The sequence below is a fragment of the Triturus cristatus genome, chromosome 1_1, assembly GCF_964204655.1.
Source record: "Triturus cristatus chromosome 1_1, aTriCri1.1, whole genome shotgun sequence".
Lineage (NCBI taxonomy): Eukaryota > Metazoa > Chordata > Amphibia > Caudata > Salamandridae > Triturus > Triturus cristatus.
Window position 1 is genome coordinate 1,294,560,573 of NC_140579.1, and position 12,543 is coordinate 1,294,573,115.

Consider the following 12,543-nt stretch of genomic DNA (forward strand, 5'->3'; position numbering starts at 1 on the left):
ACCTCTGGAAGGTGTCGGAGGGACCACTGGAACTCGGCGTGGCACAGGACTAGCCCTTGAGTGCCAGTAAAGTGCTAGACGAGCCCACGTGCCTGAGTCGGCCGCTAGGAAAAATCTTGGGCCTTGGTGAGGTACTGTTGTCCCCCTAGGATGCCGTAGGAAGCATTGGCTACCACAAAGTACTAGATTAGCCTTGGGTCTGAGTAATGCGCTGAGGGGGCCCTTGGGTCCGAGTTTGGTGATGGGAGCATCTCTAGGTGCTAGATGGGGAAATGAGCCTCAATAATAAGTCCTGTGCCTTAGTAAGGCCAAGTTGCCATAGGAGCCAATGGGCTTCGTTGAGGTGGCAAAAGAGGCCCGAGTCTCAGTAAGGTGGTGAAGGAGCCCGTAAGCCTTAGTATAGTGGCAGGGGAGCCCTGGGCCCTAGTAATGTGTTGGAGGAGCCCTGGGCCTTAGCAAGATGGCGAAGGAGCCCTGGCCCTCCGGAGCCCTTAAGCCTTAGTGACATGCTGTAGAAGCCAGAGTGCTTTAGGACAGTGGCAGAGGAGCTCTGGGCCATAGTAAAATGGCAGAGGAGCCATAGGTCACAGTAAGGTGGTAGAGAAACCCTGGGCCTCATAAAGGTGGTATAGGAGCCCTGGGTCTCACATAGGTGCCATCGATGCTCTGGACTTCAGAAGGATGGCAGAGGAGCCTCTGCGCCTTAGAGAGACGTTGTAGAAGCCCGAAGTCTTCAGGGCGGAGCCAGAGGAGCCCTGGGCCTTAGTGAAGCCACGCAGAGAGCATTGGTCTCAATAAGGAGCTGGAATGGATGAGTTGAGCTATTTCTGTTTTACACTGAGTGACACTATGAAAGAGAAATGCGCGCTGGCAAAAGACGTACTAGCAGGGACGGTTGCAGGGCAGGCAGCACCCGCGGGCTTCTGGGGTACTAATATCATGGGCAAGGGTCCCCCTGAGGCCAAGTGAGCCCTTCCTGGCCAGGGAGGGCTTGGCTTGCACGGGGTGTGGCATTTGCTATGCTCCTAAGCTTGGCAGGGGAGCTTATAACACCTGCTTCGCATCCCCGAGGTCCTAAAAGTTAAGGGGGGGTGGGGGGGGGGTGGGTATGCTGTCCAGCGTACACTCATCAGGTTTCAACATTGCAAGAACAGGAATTTAGTGTCGGGTTTAACCTTTGCAGCGGATTACGGAAGCCCCGCTACCTCCGGCACTGTGGTGTTCTCCGGCTCCCGTTACAGTAGTACGGGAAGGCGACCGCCGGGTAGTCGCGACTCGGGGCCTGCGGGGGACATAAAACTCAGGAGCCAATAGCTGGTATTAATGGGTCCGGCGCCGCAGACCAAGTGGTCTACGTACACGCGTCCCCAGGCTTTATTGATTCCAACCACGTTACTGGACGCGTACGCATGGTGCGTATCGCGTCACTGTCACGACACTACATTCCTCCCCAACTAACAAAAAAAAACAACTTTAGCTGCTATACTTCTGGCATAGGACTACCTACCCAATATCCACTTATATTTTGACATTTCAACATTCCCAAATAACAAAATAGAACAGTCTTACGTGAGGTAGTCCTTAAGACGGCAGGAGGGCTCCGGATTGTTCCGCAGACTGTACTGCGATGCTCCCCGGCCTTGTGAGCTCCAGGTATCCCTGTCATGCTCCTCGGCCGGAGGCCTCACTTCGGGACTCGGTCACCCCGGACTCGCAACCATATCAGACATCTCTCCCAGTGGAGGCGTCCAGGTACTGTCAGATTCTCCCGCGTCTTCCCGGGAAAGTTCCATCTCTCCGCTACCGGCTTCAGCGCTGTCCACTCGCCGGGCGTTCCGACTGTCATTCTCCTGGTCAGGAGATGTCTCTGCTGGTCGGGGATGATTCCTTTTAAAGTGCGATACATTTCGGGTTATTTTCTCTCTTCCGCGGGTTGCAGTGATGCAAGTTCCTTTGACGGACACTACCGTCCAGGGCTCCCTTTCAAAAGTCAGACGGAATTTACCTCCTTGGGCCCGGTTCTTGAGCAGTACAATATCCCCTCGGATAATATCTGGCACAACGGCTCTCCGCCGTGCACTGACATGGGCATGGGTTTTCCATCTCCTGGCATCAATGGTGCTGTCCTCAGGAAGTTCCGGCCTCCACTCCGGGTGATGAGGGATGGAGTCGGTAACTATTCTCCCCATTAGTAGATGTGCCGGGGCCACCTCAGTGGTGGTGTGGGGCGTCTGGCGATAACTCCGCAGAAAAGTAAATATAGCCAACTCTACTGATTGGGCTTTATCATGTGCAATTCGAATTACCTTGTGAAGTGTTCTCATGAACCTTTCAGCTTCCCAATTCGCCTGCGGCCACTGGGGAGTAATTCGGCGTTGACGTATGCTCAACTCTTGTATGTATGAGGCAAATTCTTGACTTTGGAAGGGTGATCCATTGTCAGTTCTTATTTCTTTCACCAGTCCATGGGCAGCCATGATCTTCTCGATTTTTGGAATGACTTCACTGGCGCTGAGGGCTGACAGTATTTCCACTTCAGGATATTTGGAGTGGTCATCGATGGCTACCAGGGTATGGCGTCCGTCTGGGAGGCTGCCAAAGTCTATACTCACTTGGGACCACGGGATCCTCGGCCGAGGTTCCACGATGACAGGAGCAGGTTGGGGTGCTTCTCCAGTGACCTGGCATGACGGACACGAGCGGACCGTAGCCTCCACCAAGTCGTCCATTAACGGGAACCAGACCTTTGTGCGAAGTCTCGATTTGGTTTTGACCATGCCCTGATGTCCTACATGGGCAAGGTCCACCACCCTCTGTGTTAGGGACGTCGGAATCACCAGCCGGTTTCCTCGGAGCAAACACCCAGTGTCATCCTCAGTGAGTTCGTCTCGGACATGGTACAACCCGTCCATTATTCGTTGTGCGGTGGCTGTCAAACTCTTCCACTCCTCCTTTGCTTTGTGCCAGCTGTTGCCTCTGATGGCTCCCTTAGCGCGCTGTAGGCACTCATCTTGGCCGGTGGCGTCCGGTAGACTAGCCATGGAAAGGGGTATGGGGCACGATCGGGCCGTGACACACCTAACGTACTCCTCCGTGTCAGCGGCCTCCTCCATTTCTTGGGCAGTGGCTTTTCGAGGATGGCGGGACAGGTAGTCGGCTGGATTCTTGGAGCCAGGTCGATACTCCACTTTACAATTATAGTCCTGGAGTTGGAGCATCAACTTCTCAATTCGCGGTCGAGGTCCCTGAGAAAAGCGCCACCAGCGGTTTGTGATCCGTAGCTACCACAAACGGTTTTCCATACAGATATAAATGGAAATGGTGGCACCCCCAATGGATGGCGATAGCTTCCTTCTCTATTTGTGAGTATCTTTGTTCGGTCGCGGTCAGAGATCTGCTGGCGAACGCTACCAGGCTCTATTCTTCTTGAGGATTCCGTCTTTGCAGGAGGACTGCTCCTAATCCGTCCGGACCAGCATCCACTGCGACCAATGTTAACTTGGTGGGGTCAAAGAATGCTAGGGTAGTGGCTTCAGAGAGAGCCTCCTTGATCTTCGTAAAGGCCTGAGCTTGTTCTTCGCCCCACTTCCACGGGGTGGATTCCTTGGTCAGCTCCCTCAGCGGCGCCGTCAGGTTGGCCAAATCCGGAATAAATCTTCCGCAGTAATTGACCATTCCAAAGAAGCTGCGGACTTCCGTGGTGTTGGTGGGGGCAACAGCTTCTTTGACATCCCGCACCTTCTCCGGATCTGGGTTGACTCCGTCCGCCGAGAAGGAGTAGCCGAAGAATTGCAGTTTCGTGCATAGAAATTCGCATTTCTCTCGGTGAAGAGTGAGACCAGCGTCTCGTATTCGGCGTAGCACTTGGAGCAGCCGCTCATTGTGTTCTTGGACGGTTTTGGCGTGAATCATAATGTCATCACTGACATTGATTACTCCTGGGATTCCAGTAATTAACTCCTGTATCACATTGTGGAAGACTTCCGCTGCACTGGAGACCCCAAAACTCAACCTGGTGTATCTCCGGAGTCCCACGTGTGTAGAAAACGTGGTGATATTGCGGGAGTCTTCGTCCAATACCAGTTGGTGATATCCGGACCTTAGATCCAGTTTTGAGAACCAACAGGCTCCTGCCATTTCTCCGATGAGATCGTCTATCGTGGGAGTTATGTGGCGTTCCCGCTTGATCGCGACGTTGGGGAGTCGCATGTCGACACAAATCCTCACTGCGCCTGGCTGTTTGGGCTTCCGGGCTACAACGATGGGAGAAACCCACGGCGTCGGGCCGGACACTTTTCGATTATCCCCGCTGCCTCTAGCTTCTTGAGTTCTTCTTCTACCAATGGCCTTAGGTGAAATGCTATTCTCCGATGTCGTAGCGCAACGGGCTGGACCGTGGGGTCAATGTGGAGGTGGATTTCTTTGCCTCGGAACCTTCCGATCCCCTGGAATATCTCCTCAAAGTCGCCTAGGATGTGCTGCAGGGATTCCTGATGTACTCCGAACGCAAACGTCATGACTCCCAATTCCTCAGCTGCACGGCACCCCAGCAGCATCCCTTGACCATCTTCAGTGACGTACACGTTGGTGGTGACGGACCACGTGCCGTGGGAGATTACAGTCTTGAAGCGCCCTCGTATTCTTAACGGAGCTTCCTGGCCATACGCAAACACCGTGATCGTCGAGGGGTGAAGAGCTGGCTTCGGGTGCATGGTGCTGTGTAGAGAGGCGACCATGATGTTGATGGTAGCGCCTGTGTCCAACACTGCGGTGACCTCCTGCGCCTCCACTCGGATGTTGCATTGTGGGAGACGTCGCGCCTTACTAGTGGCGGTGCCGATCATGTGGATTTTGTGCACCACTCTCTCTTCCTCTTCGTGATTATCCATGTCACTGGGCGCTGGGCCTTCTTCCTTGAGAGTGTTCGCCGTTTGTCGGGGTCTGCGGTATTTCTTTGACCGGCATACTTTTTCGAAGTGATTAAACCTTCCGCACCCTGAGCACCTTTTGCCTTTCGCGGGACATTCCGCTGCTGCGTGCGGTGATACTCCGCAGTAGCCACACGACTTTTGCTGTCCTGATGACTGGGGTCCTGTTCTTTTCTGTGTTGGTCTGTTCGACACCGCATTTACCGGTTCGGTCTTCACTGGCGCTTGAAGAGCAGCTTCTATGTGCGCCGCTCGCGCTTTTGACAACTCTTTAGTCCGACCCATTGTTAGAATCTCCGCCAGCGGCTTCCCAGACTCTTCCAGTATGCGCTCTCGCAGCTTGGCTAAGGCGCAGCCCTGTATTATCTGGCCTCTGATTTCCTCGGTCTCGTCCCGGAATCCGCACGTGGCGGCGAGATTCTTCAACCGGGCATGATACGTGTCTAGCGATTCGTCCGGAAGCTGGCGCGCTAGCCGGAAGATGAACCTCTCATAATCGCGGTTGGCCATCGGCTCAAAGTGTTCGTTGAGGGCCGCTATCAATGTTAGGTGTGTTTTGGGAGTGGCCTCCGCTAGCGTTTTGACAATATTATGAATTTCCTTTCCACCCAGGTGGATGATCATTGCTCGTTTTTGGTCCCTATGGACCTTGGTGGCCTCAAAGAATATGCGCACCCGATCTTCCCAGTCTTTCCACTTGGCCGCAATTGTTGAGGGGGACCCCTCTACGAGGAATGGTTCAATTGGCGGTATTGTGGCCATGGCTGACGTTTTGTGCCGTGCGTGGGCCTCCCTGCTCTATGCAGGTGGGGTGTTGCTTGTTAGGCTCCTCGTGCCCGTGGGCCTTTTCTGTCTCCAGGGCACTCTCCTAGGGTCCTTGCACGTGTGCTCAGGGTCGTCTGCTGCGCTGGGCCGGCACTTTATTGATGAGCATCCCTCCTACGCGAGGTTGCGAAGACTAGGCCTCAAAGTCCTGAGAGGACCCTTGTTCCCTTCAGTCTATGCCGTGTTGTAGGCAGAGCGGTAACTTCCCAGCAATGGGGGCCCCAATTACCCAGGCAGATGTACTCACAGGGCCAAACACGCGTAGGGGCGGCACACCCGACACTCTTGAGGGCCCGGACCACATGGCAGGCAGGCCGATGGGTCGCGCGCATCATGCGTGAGCACTGTGGAGCTCCAGCCGGGTGGCGCACTCCCACCGCGCACCAGGCCCCGCGCGATGGACAGGGCACACCCTCCGCGCAGCACCGGGGCACGAGCACCGCGAGCCAAGAGCAGCGCTCGCGGCCGCCACACCAGAGTGCTACACATCGGCGAGGGCACGCCCACCCTTGTCGCCAGTTTGTGGTGTTCTCCGGCTCCCGTTACAGTAGTACGGGAAGGTGACCGCCAGGTAGTCGCGACTCGGGGCCTGTGGGGGACATAAAACTCGGGAGCCAATAGTTGGTATTAATGGGTCCGGCGCCGCAGCCCAAGTGGCCTACGTACACGCGTCCCCAGGCTTTATTGATTCCAACCACGTGACTGGACGCGTACGCATGGTGCGTATCGCGTCACTGTCACAACACTACAGGCACTATCTTCCGAGCTGCCACCGCCGCACTCAGAACAGCACTCGCTGTCTGAGCCCTCACTCGCTCTTTTCCAAACCACTGACTCTGGCAATTCACAACACTGTTCTCTCGGATCTTCTAAACCCTCACTCGCTACGGAGAGCACTCTTCTCCAAGGGCTCACTCCCCCGCACGGAGCACTCTCGCATTCAATGTGAGCTGACAAGAGCAGTCGCTACACGCTCGCTCTCCGGTCCCTCACTTAGAGCACTCTCCTCGACAGTGTGACAGCGACGGTCCCAGAACACTCTCCCCAATGCTCAATGACTGCTCAATTCGCCCTCCCCTTTCACCCTCACCACCTCGAACTCACGCATGGTCCAGTACGGAAGTGTTAGGACGAGCCTTTAAATCCGTATTTGTAAAGCGCCAACTACACACCCTTAAGGGTCTCAAGGCGCTGGGGGCCTTCGTGGAAATTAAGTGAGCTATTGCCCAGAGTCACATGGTGCTGAGCTGAGCTGCTGCCAGAGCTGGGATCAAACCGTGAACCCTGTGAAGTCAGCTGCCATGGCCACTGCACCAACCCTCTCTACTTTGGTGTGCCAGGGTCAGACTAGGGCTTCAGGGGTCATTGGGGCTTGTCCGTGTGCACTGGGAGGTGTGGTAGTGTTAAGGTGGGGCGTGGGTATGATACAGCAGGGGTTGTGTGTGGTGGGTGGTATATAGTTGATTTATGGGTGTTGGAGTGTAAAGGTGTGATGCTGTTGGGCACAGCAGAGGGGGGTTAGGTATCTAATGTGTAGTACGCAATACGGACGATGGGTGCGATATGCCTGTAAATATGGCATGCCTATTCGGCAGATGCTGGGCTATGGAGGTGTGCGCTAAAGCGCTTGTAGAGGGTTATTGAACTGTGATAAGGCCGTGGTACAGAGATGTTGGGTGTGTGAGGGGATAAGGTGTGATATGTAGGTGCTGGGAGAAAGGGGGTGTACTGGGAAATATTTTGGCGTGCTGCGTGCAGCGCGTGTATAGTATCGGTGAGTGTGGGTGCAGATGGGCTGTGTAGGGGTGATGGAGGCTGTTTAGGTTATGCTGGATGTGCGATATTAGGTGCTGGGTATTGTAGTGTCCTGCGTGGACAAAAGGAACACGGACACTCGTGGTTCTTTGGAGGCTCTTTATTTGTCGACCTCGCTATCTCCTGGGTATCGGCTAACTGCCGATCCTGGCCCCCGGCTCCTCCCTTTCCGCCCGCCCTCGTCCTCCCTCGGGCAGGTCCTAGTGCCCCTCATGTGGGGGTGCATCATTACATCTCCCCCCCCTGTAAACAAAAAAAAAATAGAAACAACAAAAGAAAAGACAGTTTCAACCTTACAGTTCTTCAATCAGGCGAGATGGTTTCTTAATGGTCCGCTTGAGGCGTGATTGATGATCAGTACTGCCTCGCTTATGTTCGCCGGTTATTTCCATCAGTGCCTGACTGCAGCGGGGCCGTGTCTCTGGTTCTCTTTTCTCAACTCGCAGTTCGGTCATTAGTTCCTTGACATTCGGGCTGCACTTCTTGAAGTATGTCACATTCCTGGTAACTCGTCTTCCGTCAGTTTCCGCAGTGATCATAGTTTCTTTCTGTTGCACCACTTTCAGTGGAGTTTCGTGATATCTGCAGTCAGTCTTTCGGTGTTGCTCTTGTCGCGCGAACACCCAATCTCCTTCTCGGATCTTAGTGGGAGAGGCATGTCGCCGTTCATCTGCGTAGTCCTTCATTTTCTCTTTCTTCAGCCTGTCTGTGGCTGCAATCTCCTCATGGTCAGAGTCGGGGTATTGTTCACTCGCGGGGACACCTATCATTGGTAGTCTCGGGCGCACGGGCCGTCCTAGCATGAGGGTGGCCGGACAATTGCCCGTGGTGGAGTGGCGTGTGTTTCGATAGGCTCTTAGTACCTCGTTCAGTGCTGTCTGGATGCTCTTTCGAGTGAGCTCCGCCTGTTGTATTGCTTTCTTGATCGTGGGCATGAAACGTTCCATCATTCCGTTCGCCTGGGGCCATAGTGGTGTGATCTTCCGGTGTTTAAAGTTGAGGTGTTGGGCAAAGTCGGCGAAGTCGTGGCTGTTGAATGGGGGCCCATTGTCGGATTTCACCACTTGAGGAATGCCCCACGCAGCAAAGACTTCCTCTAGTATTGATATGGCGCTGGATGCTTTCGTGGATGTGCATAGTTGTGCAATGGGGAATCTGGAATATTCGTCCATGATGACCAACACATATTGGCCTGACTTGAATGGCCCAAAGAAATCAATGGCAACATGTTGCCAGACGCCCTCCGGTAGTGGAGACATTTGTAGCGGTGCAGGGGGATCTGGACGGCTCACCAGTTGACATTGTGGGCAGTCCTTCAGTGTTGTTTCCACCATTTGGTCCAGTGTTGGAAACCAGACTCTTTCGCGGAGTGCTCTTTTCGTTGCTACTATGCCCCGGTGTCCTTCATGTGCTAGGTTTATGACCCCTTGTCTTAGTTGTCGTGGGATCACAATTCGCGTGTCCCTTAGGATGAGACCATTGGTCGCTATGGACAGTTCTTTGTGGACGTGCTTGAACGCTGCCATCTCTTGGTCATTTTGTCCCTTTGTTTGCGCCTGTCGCCAGCTGTTCGTTTGTATTCTGCTCTTTACTTCTTGTAGGGTGACGTCAGATTGTGTCGCTTCGCAGATGGCTTCGAGCGGAACTGCAGGGGGTCTAGCCTGATCTACCACGAAGTGAATGTATTCGTCCGCAATCGATTGCTCGCATCGGCTGGTCTTGGTCGGATGTCTGGACATATAGTCGGCAGGGTTTTCAGCTTTTCCGGGCTTGTGTATGATGGTGTACGTGTATTCTTGTAGCCTGAGGCCCCATCTCTCTATCCGTGGCGGCATTTTTTCTTGAGGGTTTCCAAAGATTGTGATCAGAGCCTGATGGTCAGTGACCAGGGTGAAGTGTTTTCCGAAGATGAATATGTTTAAATGTTCACATGCCCATACGACAGCCAAACTTTCCTTTTCTGGCTGGGAGTATGCTCTCTCTGTGTCTGTTAGACTTCTGCTGGCATATGCTACAATGTGCCGTCGGTCTTCCTCTCTGTCATATTGCGCTAAGATGGCTCCTAGCCCCACTGGGCTGGCGTCCACTGTCATTTCTGTCTTCTTTTTTGGATTGAAGTAGGCTAAGTTGTTAGCCGACTCTACCGCTTTCTTGATCTCTCTAAACGCCCCTTCACAATGAGTGGACCACAGGAACGGCTGCCCTTGTTTGGTGACTTATTGTGGCGTAGTCTGGTATATATCTGGAGCAGTAGCTGGCCATGCCTAGGAACGAACGTACGTCGCCAACGTCCTCTGGGCTCGGTGTGTCATTTAGCGCTGCTACCTTTTCAGGATCTGGCTTCATGCCATTTCCGGAGAATATGTGTCCAAAAAACTTCAGCGTTGGCTTGTGGAATTCACATTTGTCCTTGTTTAGTGTGAGGTTTGCCTCTGTCAGTGCATAACAAACACGATCTAGCGCTCTGTCATGTTCTTGAGTGGTTGCTCCGTATACCAGGATGTCATCGCTATAATTTAGTACGTGAGGCACATGATGAATTGTTCTTCTAATTGCTTCTTGAAATATTTCTGCTGCTGAGGACAGCCCAAAACGGAGTCTTTTGTACTGGAATAACCCTAGGTGCGTTGAGAACGTCGTGATGTATCTGGACCGCTCATGCAGCTCTAATTGGTGATATCCTTTGTTGAGGTCTAGTTTTGAAAATATTTTTGCTCCGTTGAGTGACGTGATCATGTCGCTGATGTGGGGGCCCGGGTGTCTCTCTCTCTCTATCGCTGTGTTAGGTGCTCTCATGTCCACACACAGGCGGACTTGGCTTGTCTCTCCTTTCTTTGGGACTACTACGACCGGGGAGACCCATGGTGTGGGACCATCCGTTCTCTCTATAATGTCAGCCTCTAGTAGGTCTTGTAACTCCTTCTCTACTGCTTCTTGCAGGTGGAATGGGATTTTTCGGTGGTGTTGGGCCACCGGTGTGATTTGTTCGTTGATGTGCAGTCTGACTTGGCAGTTTTTCATTTTTCCGAGACCTTGGAAAAGTTTGGGGAACTTTTGAATGACATCTCGTCTGTCATCCACTTTGTATAGTATGTCTATCAGTTTTAGTCTTTCTGCAGTGGGCAGGCTTAACAAACTGTCTGCCTCAGGCCCTTCAATCACGTGAACGTAGGCTTGTATCGTGCGATCGCGATACAATAGATCGGTTGGGAACTTCCCAAGACACGGCAGTGGTTTCTTTGACATCCACGTGTATACTTGCACATGGGCGTCGACCAGTTTGGGAGGCGGCCTCATTCTTTGATATTCCGCTACAGGTATGTAGTTTAGTGACGCCCCACTGTCCAGTACGAACTTGGTGTGATGAGAGCCAACTCTGATGTCTAGCCGTGGGTATTCTTTTAGCCGGTCAGGATCAGCCACGAAGTGGATATATTCATTTCGGTCTTGTGGGATAGGTGAGAGGGAGCTGGATTCTCTTGATGACGACCGTCGAGATTGACAGGTCCGGCAGGAGTGAAAGCTGGATTGTGACGACCCTGTGGATGAGTCTCATCTATCCTGAACTGCTCTGACGTGGTGACGACTGCCCGAGGGGTGGTGTTGCCGGGACTGTCTTCGTTGGTCATCCTTGTGTGATGTACCACACATGCTTTCGAAATGGTTGCTTCTGCCACATTTCCGACATTGTTGTCCTAGTGCCGGGCATGCGTCTGCATGTGGGAAGTCGTAGCCGCATCTGTAGCATTTCAATTGTCTTTCCGATCGTTTCTGAGTGTGGCTCGCGCTTCGGCGTGAGTTGCTTGACGAGTGGTATTGTTTCTTGGATCTGGAGGAGCGCACTTGAGGTGAGGACCGTCCAAGCGCTTGTCGAGACTGCATTCTGAATGCCTGTTCACGTTTTTCACTTCTCCCGGCTTCCATCTTCTTTGCGTGTTCATCGGCTTGATCCTCAACTCTTGTCATTTCTTCAATCTCTTCTAGCGGGTAGCTTTTCTTTAGCAGTTTGCGCCTCAGGGGCTCTGATAGGCAGCCTTCTATGATCCTTAGTCGGAGGGCATCTTCGGTGGAGAAATTATCAAACTCACAGTATCTTGCCAAGCGTCTCAGACGTGTGACAAATACACCCATTTGTTCACCTCTTTCCTGTGAAGCTAGGTTGAAAGTGTATCGCTCATAGTCGACATTCTTTTTGTGCAGAAACTTGTGGTTTAGTGCTTCACAGACTTTATCATATGAGCCAGCGGACTCAATAGGCAGCTCTTTTATGATCTGTCCAACTTCTTTGCTGACCAGATTCTTGAGGGCAATCAGTTTCTGTTCCAGGTTCGTTACCTGAGACCATTTCATGAAGTCCGTGAAATCTTCTAGCCATTCTTGCCACCGCAGGCCCATGCCCCCGCCCGATTCAAGAGTGAGGGGCTCTGGAGGGCGTAGGAACGAGACTCCCAGCACACCCATGGGAGCCGGTGCGGACTCCGGCATCTCGTTGTTTGTTGCGCTTGTCTGTGGTTGTTTATAATGTTTGTTGCACTCGCCAGTGCTTGTTTGCTATGTTCGTTGCACTCACCAGTGCTTGTTTGCTATGTTCGTTGCACTCGCCAGTGCTTGTTTACAATGTTCGTTGCGCTTGTCTGTGCTTGTTTATAATGTTCGTTGCACTCGCCAGTGCTTGTTTACAATGTTCGTTGCGCTTGTCTGTGCTTGTTTATAATGTTCGTTGCACTCGCCAGTGCTTGTTAGCTATGTTCGTTGCACTCGCCAGTGCTTGTTTACAATGTTCGTTGCGCTTGTCTGTGCTTGTTTACAATGTTCGTTGCACTCGCCAGTGCTTGTTTGCTATTTCAGGTTCTCTGCCTGACTTCAAAATGGCCGCTGAATATCCCTGACAGGGGATTGGATAACACTGCCTGACTTCAAAATGGCCGCCGCGAGAGTCTCGTGTGCAACGAGATTTGGCCTTCTCTTCACCGGG

At 52.9% G+C, this 12,543-nt stretch overlaps 1 protein-coding gene across 1 annotated transcript in view; it reads left to right on the plus strand.

Annotated features, from left to right (window-relative positions):
* LOC146871989 (synaptophysin-like protein 2) overlaps positions 1–12,543 on the plus strand; it is a 922,132-nt gene that overhangs the window by 1,177 nt on the left and 908,412 nt on the right. The gene's annotated exons all lie outside the window — the stretch shown is intronic.